This window comes from Pelobates fuscus, chromosome 6, assembly GCF_036172605.1.
Source record: "Pelobates fuscus isolate aPelFus1 chromosome 6, aPelFus1.pri, whole genome shotgun sequence".
Classification (NCBI taxonomy): domain Eukaryota; kingdom Metazoa; phylum Chordata; class Amphibia; order Anura; family Pelobatidae; genus Pelobates; species Pelobates fuscus.
In genome coordinates, this window is record NC_086322.1 from 219,741,096 (window position 1) to 219,754,409 (window position 13,314).

Consider the following 13,314-nt stretch of genomic DNA (forward strand, 5'->3'; position numbering starts at 1 on the left):
GTGAGCACTTCTCCTTTGATGGGAAAATCCATCCACCTCACAGGTGTGACATCTCAAGATGCTGATTAGACAGAATGATTATTGCACAGGTGTGCCTTGGGCTGGCCACAAAAAAGGCCACTCTAAAATGTGCATTTTTACTGTATTGGGAGGTCCGGGGGGGTCCGAAAAGCAGTCAGTATCTGATGTGACCACCATTTGCCTCACGCAGTGCAACACATCTCCTTCACATAGAGTTGATCAGGTTGTTGATTGTGGCCTGTGGAATGTTGGTTCACTCCTCTTCAATGGCTGTGTGAAGTTGCTGGATATTGGCAGGATCTGGAACACGTTGTTGTTTACACCGAACCTGAGCATCCCAAACATGCTTGATAGGTGACATGTCCGGTGAGTATGCTGGCCATGCAAGAACTGGGATGTTTTCAGCTTCCAGGAATTGTATACAGATCCTTGCAACATGGGACCGTGCATTATCATGCTGCAACATGAGGTGATGGTCATGGATGAATGGCACAACAATGGGCCCTTAGGATCTCATCACGGTATCTCTGTGCATTCAAAATGCCATCAATAAAATGCACCTGTGTTTGCTGTCCATAACATTCACCTGCCCATACCATAACCCCACCACCACCACGGGCCACTTGATCCACAACATTTGCATCAGTACACCGCTCACCCACATGATGCCATACACGCTGTCTGCCACCTGCCCTGTACAGTTCATCCATGAAGAGAACACTTCTCCAAAGTGCCCGACGCCATCGAATGTGAGCATTGGCCCACTTAAGTCGGTTACGATGACGAATTGCAGTCAGGTTGAGACCCCGATGAGGACGACGAGCTTGTAGATGAGCTTACCTGACACGGTTTCTGACAGTTTGTGCAGGAATTCTTTGGTTATGCAAACCAATTGTTGCAGCAGCTGTCTGGGTGACTGGTCTCAGACGATCTTGGAGGTGAAAATGCTGGATGTGGAGGTCCTGGGCTGGTGTGGTTACACATGGTCTGCGGTTGTGAGGCTGGTTGGATGCACTGCCAAATTCTCTGAAACACCTTTTGAGATGGCTTATGGTAGATAAATGAACATTCAAATCACAGGCAACAGCTCTGGTGGACATTTCTGCAATCAGCATGCCAATTGCTCAATCACTCAAAACTTGCGACATCTGTGGCAGTGTGCTGTGTGATAAAACTGCACATTTTAGAGTGACCTTTTATTGTGGCCAGCCTAAGGCACACCTTTGCAATAATCATGCTGTCTAATCAGCATCTTGATATGCCACACCTGTGAGGTGGATTGTTTATCTCGGCAAAGGAGAAGTGCTCACTAACACAGATTTAGACAGATTTGAGAACAATATTTAAGAGAAATAGGCCTTTTGTCTATATAGAAAAAGTCTTAGATCTTTGAGTTCAGCTCATGAAAAATGGGGGAAAAAACAAAAGTGTTGCGTTTATAATTTTGTTCAGTGTATAAGTGTATATCAAAAACTATCAAACTATTACAAAATTAAAATATTTTTCATTATATTAAAGTACAGAAACAAGACAAGACTAGGATAGGCACCAAACATGAAAACAAGACAGAACAAGTAGAACCCAGAACCAGAGAAGGATAGGAAGCTAAACAGATAACATGTACACAATACATAAGGGAAACATTAACAGAACAGGGGCAGGACAGGACAGGACTTTACATGGACTGGGAATACAAAAAAAACAAGACAAGATATAATAGGCAAAACAAGAGGAGACATAACTAAGTACTATATATGTAAAACATTGGAGATTTAGACATACATAAATGGCCTAGATGTATGCAGCCCACCTACTACTGCAAAGTACTCCAATTAAGGTGGGAAACTAACTGCCTAAATATGCATGACTAAATAAACAATAATAAAACACACACAGCACTTACCTGCAAGAAAAGGCAGAGGACTTGTAGCAACCGCCTGCAGGGACCAACTGAAACAAAAGGAATCATGGAAAAGGAACTGGTGTGGCAACATAAAACAAACATTTAACCCCTTAAGGACCAAACTTCTGGAATAAAAGGGAATCATGACATGTCACACATGTCATGTGTCCTTAAGGGGTTAAAGGAATCCAAGAGACTGGGAATTCCAGGAACGGAATACGGGAATTAACCCAGAAAACCCAGCATAAAGAAAATCAGACATGGAATTAAACCAGAAAACCCGGGGGTGGAGCCTATCTGCCGAGCAGAGCAGACATGCCTGGCTGGAGCTCCCACGACTGGCAGCAGATTTTGGGGCAAAAAACCCTATTACTCGCAATATCCAGGCAGCTAACAGCGATAATTGAAATCAGGGGACACTGCACTCCACGTTTATACCCCACATTAGCTCCCTGGACCCTGAACAACCCAGTCCGAGGCTTGCGGCCTGCGCCGGAACGAATCGAAGTGAGACGGCCGCTCACCCGGTTCTGTCCCTGCAGCAGCAACACGCAACCCGAGCCTCCCCCCCCTCTGGACTGGTGGGGGTTATCGCGGTCCCCGCTGATCGGCTCCACGCGGAGTGACGACATCCACTGGGACACAAACCACAAGCTTCCTCTCAAGATGGCGGACGGGGTCTCCCAACTTTGAGCACCGGAGGCAGCATGAAGCGCCAGCTGGAAGCACAGCACTCGCTCAAACGAGGCTGCGACTAGACGCAATATTCGCCCGTTTCTGGGCACAACTGGAGGCCTGAAGAAAAGCAGCAACCCAAAGCAGAGAGAAGGCACAATCACCCAACAAGCGGCAACACACCCAGTATTGAGCCCTCCTGGGCCGAGAGCCGCCAGGGTTAATCCCCCTAAGCATCACCCACGGAGGTGGAAGATTCGCCGCAAACAGCGACCAACCAAGCGACACAGCTGTATCCCGCCAGAGACGGACCTGGCCTCAATTGTGAGTACCCAGGTCCGTGGGACACTGATGCAGGCCCTCCCCACAGCCCGGGGCTGGAGGGTTGCAACACTTAACCCCCTCCAGGAACTGTCCTCCAGATATACCAGCGAGCCTCACATCTACCCTACACCTGCCTCAAGCTACTCACCATCTAGTCCCAGCGGCCTCCCTATACGGGGCATCGGATGAGGGTGACTATTGTGGACTCTTGCCAGCCACCCAGGGGGTCATATCCTTAGTGCACAACACCAGATACTCCACCTAAATGTTTTTACTTGTGCTAGGCTGTTTTGCACCCTTTTTTGCTTTCCTACATAAAGCATGTTTTGCTCCATTGATAATACTCAGTACCGGTGGTTACACTATATTTGTCCTATCCAGTGCGGTCAGCTAGCCTTACAAAGCTATCTCATTTTGTACATCTTGTATTCTATGACACACTTGTTTAACCACCTGTCAAAGCTACATAATCAGACAACCTAGCTTGCATCTTATGTTTTCCTCTTTGTCCCTCCTCTGATTATATATCCTACTTAAGCATAGAAAAGCCTCAGACATACCTTATTAACTATAAAAACTGTGCTGTTCCTTGCATGAACTCAATATAGTTAACCAAGCATGTTATACTCTCTAAAACTCATCTCATGCTGTTTTCTAGACAACAATATTGTTTAATAAGACAGTCCAGCATGTCTTCACTATCAATTAGCCTTGTGTGTCTACTCAGGCTTTACTTACTTTCATAATTTTATCAACATGTCTACGACTATGCAAAGCTTAGCCACTAATGACTCCAGTCATATGCTGTTTAGCCTGTACCCTAAGCATACTATAAAAATTTAAAAAAATGTGCCAATTATGCGAATGCCACAATACTGTTTTGAATTACTTGTTCTCTTTCTGTTTGCGAAGCTGTTGTGGCTTACCAAACATTGTGTTATCTCTTTGCACTCTATAAATAAAGAATTAAAAAAAGAAAAAGAAAACCAGAAAACCCAAGAAAAACTAAAGAAGAATTGTAAAAAGAGTACTGGATACTAGAAGCCATTGCCAGAATGATCCGCAGCTAGGAACAGGATGTGACACTGGAAAGCCCAGGATGTCCTCTTTACAATACAACAGGGATTGATAGAGTAGCTCAAAATAATAAAAGGAGATCCATGTGAATGAAATGTCCAGTACAGTGGACACAAGTTAATGGGCTGGGTCTCAAAATGATATATTAGGTCCTCTTGCCCCATTATATTCAGAGTATAGGATAGCAAGGAACGGACAAAGGAAATATAAACGTCGTACCAGTGGCTCATTAACATCAATGGAAACGCCAACCAGCAAGGAGGGCGCTGTTCTGTAGATTTATTCCCATTAACTAGAGGAACAAACACTACCTATGAGCCAGGGGAACAGTTTGTGGATTGGTTTGGTTTTTAGACTTCCTGAAAGAGACCGACTGCACAGCCTGATTTCATGGAACTCTTTTCTGGGCAGGAGCCTCATGTGCGGTCAGTCAAATTATGACTTCCATGGAACTCCCAAGCCTTTGAACCGATCTGGGGAATTTTTGGATATGTTGGTCTCCCAGATCGGGATTATCAGGGATATGACTTTTGTGGGGTTCCCATGGGGTTTAAGGCACTTTTGGGGTTTTGTGAAAATATGTGATTTTTGAGTTTTTTGATAATTGAGTTGAGTACAATACTTGACTCAATTATCTCCTAAGTAAAGTGGAAGGATTATTGTATTCTATGTGGGAGTGTCCTGGACCTGAGAGCCAATGTAACTACAGTATGTAATTTGTCCCTGTGCCCTCTCAAGTCCAGTGGGGAATGCCCTTGTAATATGTTATTGTAAACCCTGTTCCTGGGGACTTGCATAAAAAGCCAGCCAGTTGGATTGAATAAATTAATTCCTGTTGTACCCTTCATCTAGTTCAGGCTGATGTTTGGGTATATGAATGATGTATGCTGCATTCTAGCTGGAGAATATTCGTCTTGATTCCCAAACTGCAAGCCAACCAAATACAGTTGCAAGAGAAAGTATGTGAACCCTTTGGAATGATATGGATTTCTGCACAAATTGGTCATAACATGTAATCTGATCATAGAAACATAGAAACATAGAATGTGACGGCAGGTAAGAACCATTCGGCCCATCTAGTCTGCCCAGTTTTCTAAATACTTTCATTAGTCCCTGGCCTTATCTTATAGTTAGGATAGCCTTATGCCTATCCCACGCATGCTTAAACTCCTTTACTGTGTTAACCTCTACCACTTCAGCTGGAAGGCTATTCCATGCATCCACTACCCTCTCAGTAAAGTAATACTTCCTGATATTATTTTTAAACCTTTGTCCCTCTAATTTAAGACTATGTCCTCTTGTTGTGGTAGTTTTTCTTCTTTTAAATATAGTCTCCTCCTTTACTGTGTTGATTCCCTTTATGTATTTAAATGTTTCTATCATATCCCCCCTGTCTCGTCTTTCCTCCAAGCTATACATGTTAAGATCCTTTAACCTTTCCTGGTAAGTTTTATCCTGCAATCCATGAACCAGTTTAGTAGCCCTTCTTTGAACTCTCTCTAAGGTATCAATATCCTTCTGAAGATAGGGTCTCCAGTACTGTGTACAGTACTCCAAGTGAGGTCTCACCAGTGTTCTGTACAATGGCATGAGCACTTCCCTCTTTCTACTGCTAATACCTCTCCCTATACAACCAAGCATTCTGCTAGCATTTCCTGCTGCTCTATTACATTGTCTGCCTACCTTTAAGTCATCAGAAATAATCACCCCTAAATCCCTTTCCTCAGATGTTGAGGTTAGGACTCTATCAAATATTCTGTACTCTGCCCTTGGGTTTTTACGTCCAAGATGCATTATCTTGCACTTATCCAGTCAGAGATGGAAGAGAGGCAAGCAGTGACACGTTGCAGGACGGCCGGGGAGAGGTCCGGTGAGGAGAGGCATATCTGAGTGTCATCAGCGTACAGGTGGTAGTTGAATCCAAAAGAGGCAATAAGTTTTCCAAGAGAGGCAGTATAAAGAGAAAATAGAAGGGGACCAAGGACAGAGCCTTGGGGAACTCCAACCGAGACAGGGCGAGGGGAGGAGGTATCCTTGGAAAAGGAGACACTAAATGAGCATTGGGAGAGATAGGAGGAAAACCAAGAGAGGACAGAGTCACAGAGACCGAGTGATTGAAGAGTTTGAAGGAGGAGAGCATGATCAACTGTGTCAAAGGCAGCAGAGAGGTCAAGGAGAATTAATATGGAGTAGTGACCTTTGGATTTAGCGGAGATTAGGTCATTAGTCACTTTGATAAGAGCGGTCTCAGTAGAGTGGAGAGGGCGGAAGCCCAGGAAGACCCCTGCCGGCACGCGACCGGGTAAGTACCATTACAAATAAACAATCTAAAAAAAGGTCTTATATTAGTGAGCAGTGATTTCAAATTTGTAATAGATTTCTTTGTGTTTGTAAGATGCTGGTGGAAAGTCAAGATTATCCAGCAATGCCCTTGACTTAAGCTTTCCAAATAATTCAATACTGTTCGAAAATGCTCCAAATCTTCATTCCAGACGTTGCTCTGCAAAGATTGCAGGAACAGTCCAGGAAGCAGCTCTGGTTGCTGTCTGAGTAACAGCCACTAGAAGTGGACGTAGAATCCAATGTAAATACTGCCTTTCCTTGGAAAAGATGCCATGTGCATTGCATTAGTAATCCCTTGTCCTTCTCCACCTCAGTGCAGGATAGAGTATGGAGGTGATCCTGGCTACCTGCTGATTATTACAGGATTCTTTTATAAATAGTAATAATTTATAATTATTTGATTTCTAAACACCTTTCTAACTGGTTGCATACAGTAGGATGATATGTTGGTTTTATTTGTTTCTTTAATTACAAGCAAACCTTAACCTGTTCAGCTATACCCCAAAAAAGCTAACTGGCATCATTTGGCCCCAATTCAGGGTATATTCATATGAATAACAAAGGCGTCTAATTCTGTTTTCTGAAAACTGAGTTCCATGAGTGGGTAGTTATCAAACTTGAGATGGACGAGAGAAAATTAGTAATATGGTTCAAAAGAGAGAGAGAGAGAATTGAAATGGAAATAAGGATATACTACTGTTGTAAATGTACATTTGTAAAAGGAAAATAAATTAACTACACTGCCAAGAAAATAGTGTAACTCAGAAAGAGAACTGGACCCAGTGAACTAAACATTGGTAAGTTCAAAGAGAAAGAAGGAGCAGCATAATGTGAAGTGTAGGCAAGCAATGTAATAGAGCAGCAGGAAATGCTAGCAGAATGCTTGGTTGTATAGGTAGAGGTATTAGCAGTAGAAAGAGGGAAGTTCTCATGCCATTGTACAGAACACTGGTGAGACCTCACTTGGAGTATTGTACGCAGAACTAGAGACCGTATCTCCAGAAGGATATTGATACCTTAGAGAGAGTTCAGAGAAGGGCTTCTAAACTGGTTCATGGATTGCAGGATAAAACTTACCAGGAAAGGATAAAGGATCTTAACATGTATAGCTTGGAGGCAATATGAGACAGGGGGGATATGATAGAAACATTTAAATACATAAAGGGACTCAACACAGTAAAGAAGAAAAACTACCACAACAAAAGGACATCGTCTTAAATTAGAGGGACAAAGGTTTAAAAATAATATCAGGAAGTATTACTTTACTGAGAGGGTAGTGGATGCATAGAATAGCCTTCCAGCTGAAGTGGTAGAGGTTAACACAGTAAAGGAGTTTAAGCATGCGTGGGATAGGCATAAGGCTATCCTAACTATAAGATAAGGCCAGGGACTAATGAAAGTATTTCAAAAATTGGGCAGACTAGATGGGCCGAATGGTTCTCATCTGCCGTCACATTCTATGTTTCTAAGTGGGTGACACTGTGTTCCAAGGTGAAAAGCTTAGCTATCTCTTGATACACAGATATTTGACACTGCCATCAAAACAATCAGTGCACAAAGAAAGTTTGAGTTGATAGGCAGGTAAGCCGTTGAATATCTAAAGGAATACTGCAAGCACAATAAGCACTAAAGCTCGCTGTGGTACTAAGAGTGCCCTAGCACCGTCCCATGGTAAGCCGTCAAACCGTTTTAGTACAACTTGATATTTGTAGAAAAGTCCATGGATGTTCATATGAACTGAGTAGATGCAGTACCGGATTCAAGGCTCTATGAGCTTGGAGCTGAAAATTTAGATTAATCTGATGAGAAAAAATTGGTTTATCTTGCCATTGTTATAATAGTTATAGACTCCATGTGTAATATGCTGCTGGTCTACATGACCTCTGGATTCTCCATCCGGTGTCATTGCAATGTTGTATATCTGGCTTGAGGTGACAACATGAAACCCAGTCTCTGTGCACTATACAGCAAAAAATGTACTTAGAAGGTGCACAAACTTACAGAGGATGTACAGATTCAGGTTCTGCCAAAACAGAAAAGATCAAAATGAACTGTCACAAACCTCCCAAATTAGGTGCTCCTTTAATAAGTACCCAACATAGGCATTGATGGGAGGGGGGCTTTGGGTTTGAAGCCGCGGTTGTGGGTCTCTTTAGCCCTTGATCTCTAGAGTTGGTAGTGGAAACAGGAGGATACTACTTTTCTAGTGCTAGTAGCCACCTATTACAAAAATAAAGATCAGTAGTATAACACTCCACTAGGCTACACAAGGGGAGAGGGTGGTCCCTCCAGGTGACAGTCAGAATAGAACTTTGCTGCACATTACTATATCATTTATGTAGTGTGGTGGGAATGCTTTGAATAGAAGGCAGTGCAGCATGTGCTTGTTTCCAGTTATGCTTTCTATGAGATCCCAGAGAGCATCAGCAGCATGGGTAGACATTAGGGGACATAACATAGAAATATGAGGATATGTCATAAGACAACCCAACCCTTGGGGAGTCATAATGTTTCTGGAACATAGCAGCACCTCTGCTACCCAAGTAGAACAGGGAAGGTTCAATCTTACTCAATGTCTTTATCAAATTTGAAGACAAAATGTCTCTTGTTATGTTTGTGCTGGAACATTTTGCCCTTTTCCATGATATATATAGTACATGGTATAGTACTGGGAAGCTATAAATAAATAAATCCAACATAATAGAAGTAAAGTGAAGGTGAATTTACAATAAATAAAATGAAAATAAGGTGCATTAAATCTTTCATTAAGACCACCCTAGACATTTGGCATAGGACTGCAACGAGAATGGAACTCTCATCCTTTCTCTCTCCCCTTTACCCACTGACACATAACCCAGAGTTTGCCCCCAGATCGGAGGAGAAAGCGTTTGCATGCTTACTCTCGCAGACACATGTATAAGTCCGGCATCTGCAGGCAGGAGGCAAACTTAAATCTCTTGGTGAGCTTTTAGATAGTGCTCACAACACTTTTCTTCAGAGATTGAGGTAGGAACACCTGAAACAGTTCATAAGCCGCATCCCACAAAAACCCAAATTGGTTAGGGCACTGACCCCTTTTGAAACTCTAGGTGATGACCCGGGCCTACTATCGCATGCGGTATCCTATTTATACTCACTACTCTTAAAAAATAGAAACCTCCCGTCGCCCCAGTACATGGGAAATCTGGTTAGGGGAAACTTTCACAGACCAGCAATGGGGCAAAATCTGTGACCAAGTACATCACTGCGCACTAGCCAGTGATGTACTAGGTACAACAGGAGACGGCCTATATGATTTTGTCTTTATGGTATAGGACCCCACAGAGGTATTTGAATCCAGCCTCAGAGGTATTTGAATCAAGCTCTAGGAGACGATTGTTGGCATTGTGGCGTCAGCACTGGTACGTTTCTGCACATTTGGTGGGAATGCCCTAGGATCACACCTTTTTGGCAGGCACTACGGGAAAATCTTAAACAAATTCTCTGACAACCCTCCTTTCTGACCTGCCCCCTTCCACTTACATCACACTACCACGCCAACAGCTGCATACAAAAAATTCCTGACAGTTAGAATATTGAATACCGCAAAACAAATGCTACCTCTGTTCTGGAAAAAAGACATATCCCCTCCCTTGACAGTGTGGTTTGAGAAGATGGAGGACCTCCGACAACAGCAGGAACTGACATTAATGGCACAAGGTCGTTCTCAGACTTACATGGACATATGGACGCACTGGCTGATTGTCGTTTACCAAGCTAACATCCAGAGACTGCTGACATATGGACATCAGATGGGACTCCAGTAAGGAGTGAGTGGAGGTACACAGGAGGATGGGAGTGTGGATGGGAGGAAGGTCTCAAGCTACCGGTCCAGGCTGGATAGGGGCCAAGACTCTATTCCGTTATGCTGCTGCTGCCTTTCCACGCACCGTCCACGCAGGGAGGTGTCCATTGCATCCAATACTGGAGTGAGTTTACGCCATGCCCTGTGGGGTGGGCACTGGGGAGTACTAACACCAGTTAATGACTTAATGATTATCACTGTGTGTAATAGAGGTGTACAGGTACAGGCTACATGACTAACTTTATCTTGACCCCTGTGGATCATACTCCAATCCACGGTTCCGCAGATGAGTCTTGCTGTGTGACTTTATATTTTTATTTTGTATTTCTCTTCATTCTCCATGATTTTGTATGCAACGTTCTTTAAAACACTGTCTCAGATTGTCACCTTTAAGCTTACGCTGGTTAGTTCCTAAACGGCCCTGCGTGGCTATATTGAAAACAAAAAGGAAAAAAGAAAAGGAAAGGAAAGAAAAGACAACTGTACTAACTGGGGACATGCATCTTCTTTCTTGGCTTATACCTGCTGTTGCTGATTGTCAATAAAACTTTCATTTACAAAATAAAAATAAAGTGCATTGATATTGTGCCTGCACTGGGCCTCTTTAAAATTCTGGTACTTGATTACAATTCTCTACATAACACTGCTCACATCTACCTATCCTAATTAATAGACAATTATGTCCTGTCAAGGCACCTACGCTCTGCTGAAGGCCTGCATCCATCCTTTGTTCGTACTCTCACCTCTGGTGCATACCTTCAAGACTTCTCTTGGTTGCACTCTTCCTATGGAACTCTTTTCCTTGTTCACTTAGACTCTCACCCAGTCTCCATTCCTTCAAAAAATCATTGAAAATCCCATTCTTTAGGAAAGCATACATTCTACCATTATCTCTTGTGTCACTTTACACGACTCCCTCCTCATGCTTTGGTTATTTATTTATAGTTTTTATATTGTAATTTTTTTGTTGCATTTATTTTACTTACCTTTATCTTGGGAGTTTGTTGTAGTTCCTCTTGGCTTTACCATCTCCTAGTGTGTGACCTGCTGCTTCCTCATACTTTATTACACTATGTATATATTTTTTTCCTTTATTGATATGTTTGGACCTATATGAGGTTGTATTTTTGTCACATACCTTCATGTATATTTCACTATATAGAATGTGTTCCCTATTAAGGGTTAATAAATATATAGGGGTGTATATAAAAAATACCCCTCTGTCTCATTTGAGACATTTTTGCCAGAAGCTCAAGGAAGCAAGCTGAAGAGTCAGTGTTAGGACCCGCTTAGGGGGGTCTGCCTTGACGTTGGCAGGCGGGTATTCCCTCAGATGGCCATTGGAGTAACTAAATGACCTCCATTTGTTTAAATATACATAGGGATTAAGGAGAGAGCGCAGGTAACTTGTTTTTCTTTGGTTTTTACTATATTTCACTATATATTTGATTATAATGACTGCTTGAAGTCTGGATATCACAAAACGCTTGGTTTCCTTCTTTGTGATGCTTTGCCAGGCCTTTGCTGCCTTCTTCAGTTGTTTGTTCATGGTTCTTTCTGGTTTAAGATTTCTCTTCTGCAAGTGAAATGCATGCTCGATCAGGTTGCGATAAGGTGAAAAACTCGGCCATTGCAGAATAGTTCAATTCTTTGCCTTAAAAAATTGCTTGGGTTGCTTTTGCAGTATGTTCGAGTGATTTTCGTACTAAATAAAAATTTCATTCCTCAATCCCAAATTTTGTCCGCAAGCCATTTCTTTTCTAACGAAATTCGTTAAAAAATTATTTGTTGGGGGGCGTGGCCTGGCTGCAGATGGAGTAGGACGCACGCTTTCTGAGCTCCCAGGCCCTAACCCGCTAAAGCCTCTATAACGAAGCGTTAAACTCCCTCACAACCACGCTGATGGGGAGAACTAAGAAAGGGGCTACTCCCGGCCCGGCATTACCCTCCTCGGGACTCCCGACGGGACCTATGGACGATTACCTCTCCACACCACAACCGCTGGCCGGCGCACGAGGCCCAAACAATATGGCGCCCGCGTCCCCAGGTACGAGCTGCCACACTGCCTCCCCACGGGGATCCCCCGCAAGAGACACTCAGACAGACACCCTCACCCAGTTGTCCGCGGACATGGCGGCTATTGCGGCAAACATGCTTAAGAGGGGGGATAAGGCGGAACTCATTGCGGAGCTCCGAGCAGCTGTGCGTGAGGAAATCACGGCAGTGAGGCGAGACCTAGCGGTGCTGGAACAGAGAGTGGACGATTTGGAGGTACATAGACTACAGGCCACCCAGCACCACCGGGCATCAGAGCTGGCAGCCACAAGGCAGGGCAATATCTTACTAGATTTGAGACGCCAAGTGGAGGACCTTGATAATCGAGGCAGGCGTAATAACATACGCATTAGGGGCATGCCGGAATCTGAAGGTGAATCGCCGCGGGAGCTGCTTGAAGGCCTGTTTGCCCAAATCATGGGTGATGCAGCCCCACCGGACTTTGGACTCGAGAGGGCACACAGGGCGCTCAGAGCCCCGCGCAGGGATGGCCAACCGAGAGATCTGATCTGCTGTCTCCGGTCATTTCAGCTAAAGGAGGCCATCATGAGGACTGCCCGAACGCAACGCTCACTCCGGTACATGGAATCGCCTATTGCGCTATACCAAGATCTGTCCGCCATTACCTTAGATGCACGGCGAGCCCTAAAGCCGATCACAAATGCGCTACAAGAGAAGAGGATTCACTATAAATGGGGATACCCGTTCAGTTTACAAGCAAGAATTGGAAATATATGGCACGTCTTGAGATGGCCCACCGAAGTCCCACGCTTTTTACACGCGCTGGGCCTACCGGACATGCCTGTACCTAACTGGATTTTGGACTATCCACCCGCAAGGCCTACTGGTCCAACAACCCCGGCCGACATGCTCAGAGGGGGAACCATGCCTGGAACCCCCCCCCAACGCAGGGGTGGCCCGGTCGCGCCGGAGGAATAAGCTACGGTCGGGCCCCGGAGACGCAGAACCCCCACCGACGAACAACCTGCACACCATTTTTTACCTGCCATGCCTGAGCGGCGGACCGCTCGTGACCTCCCACCACATAGAAGGAAACGCAGTGGCCCAGAGA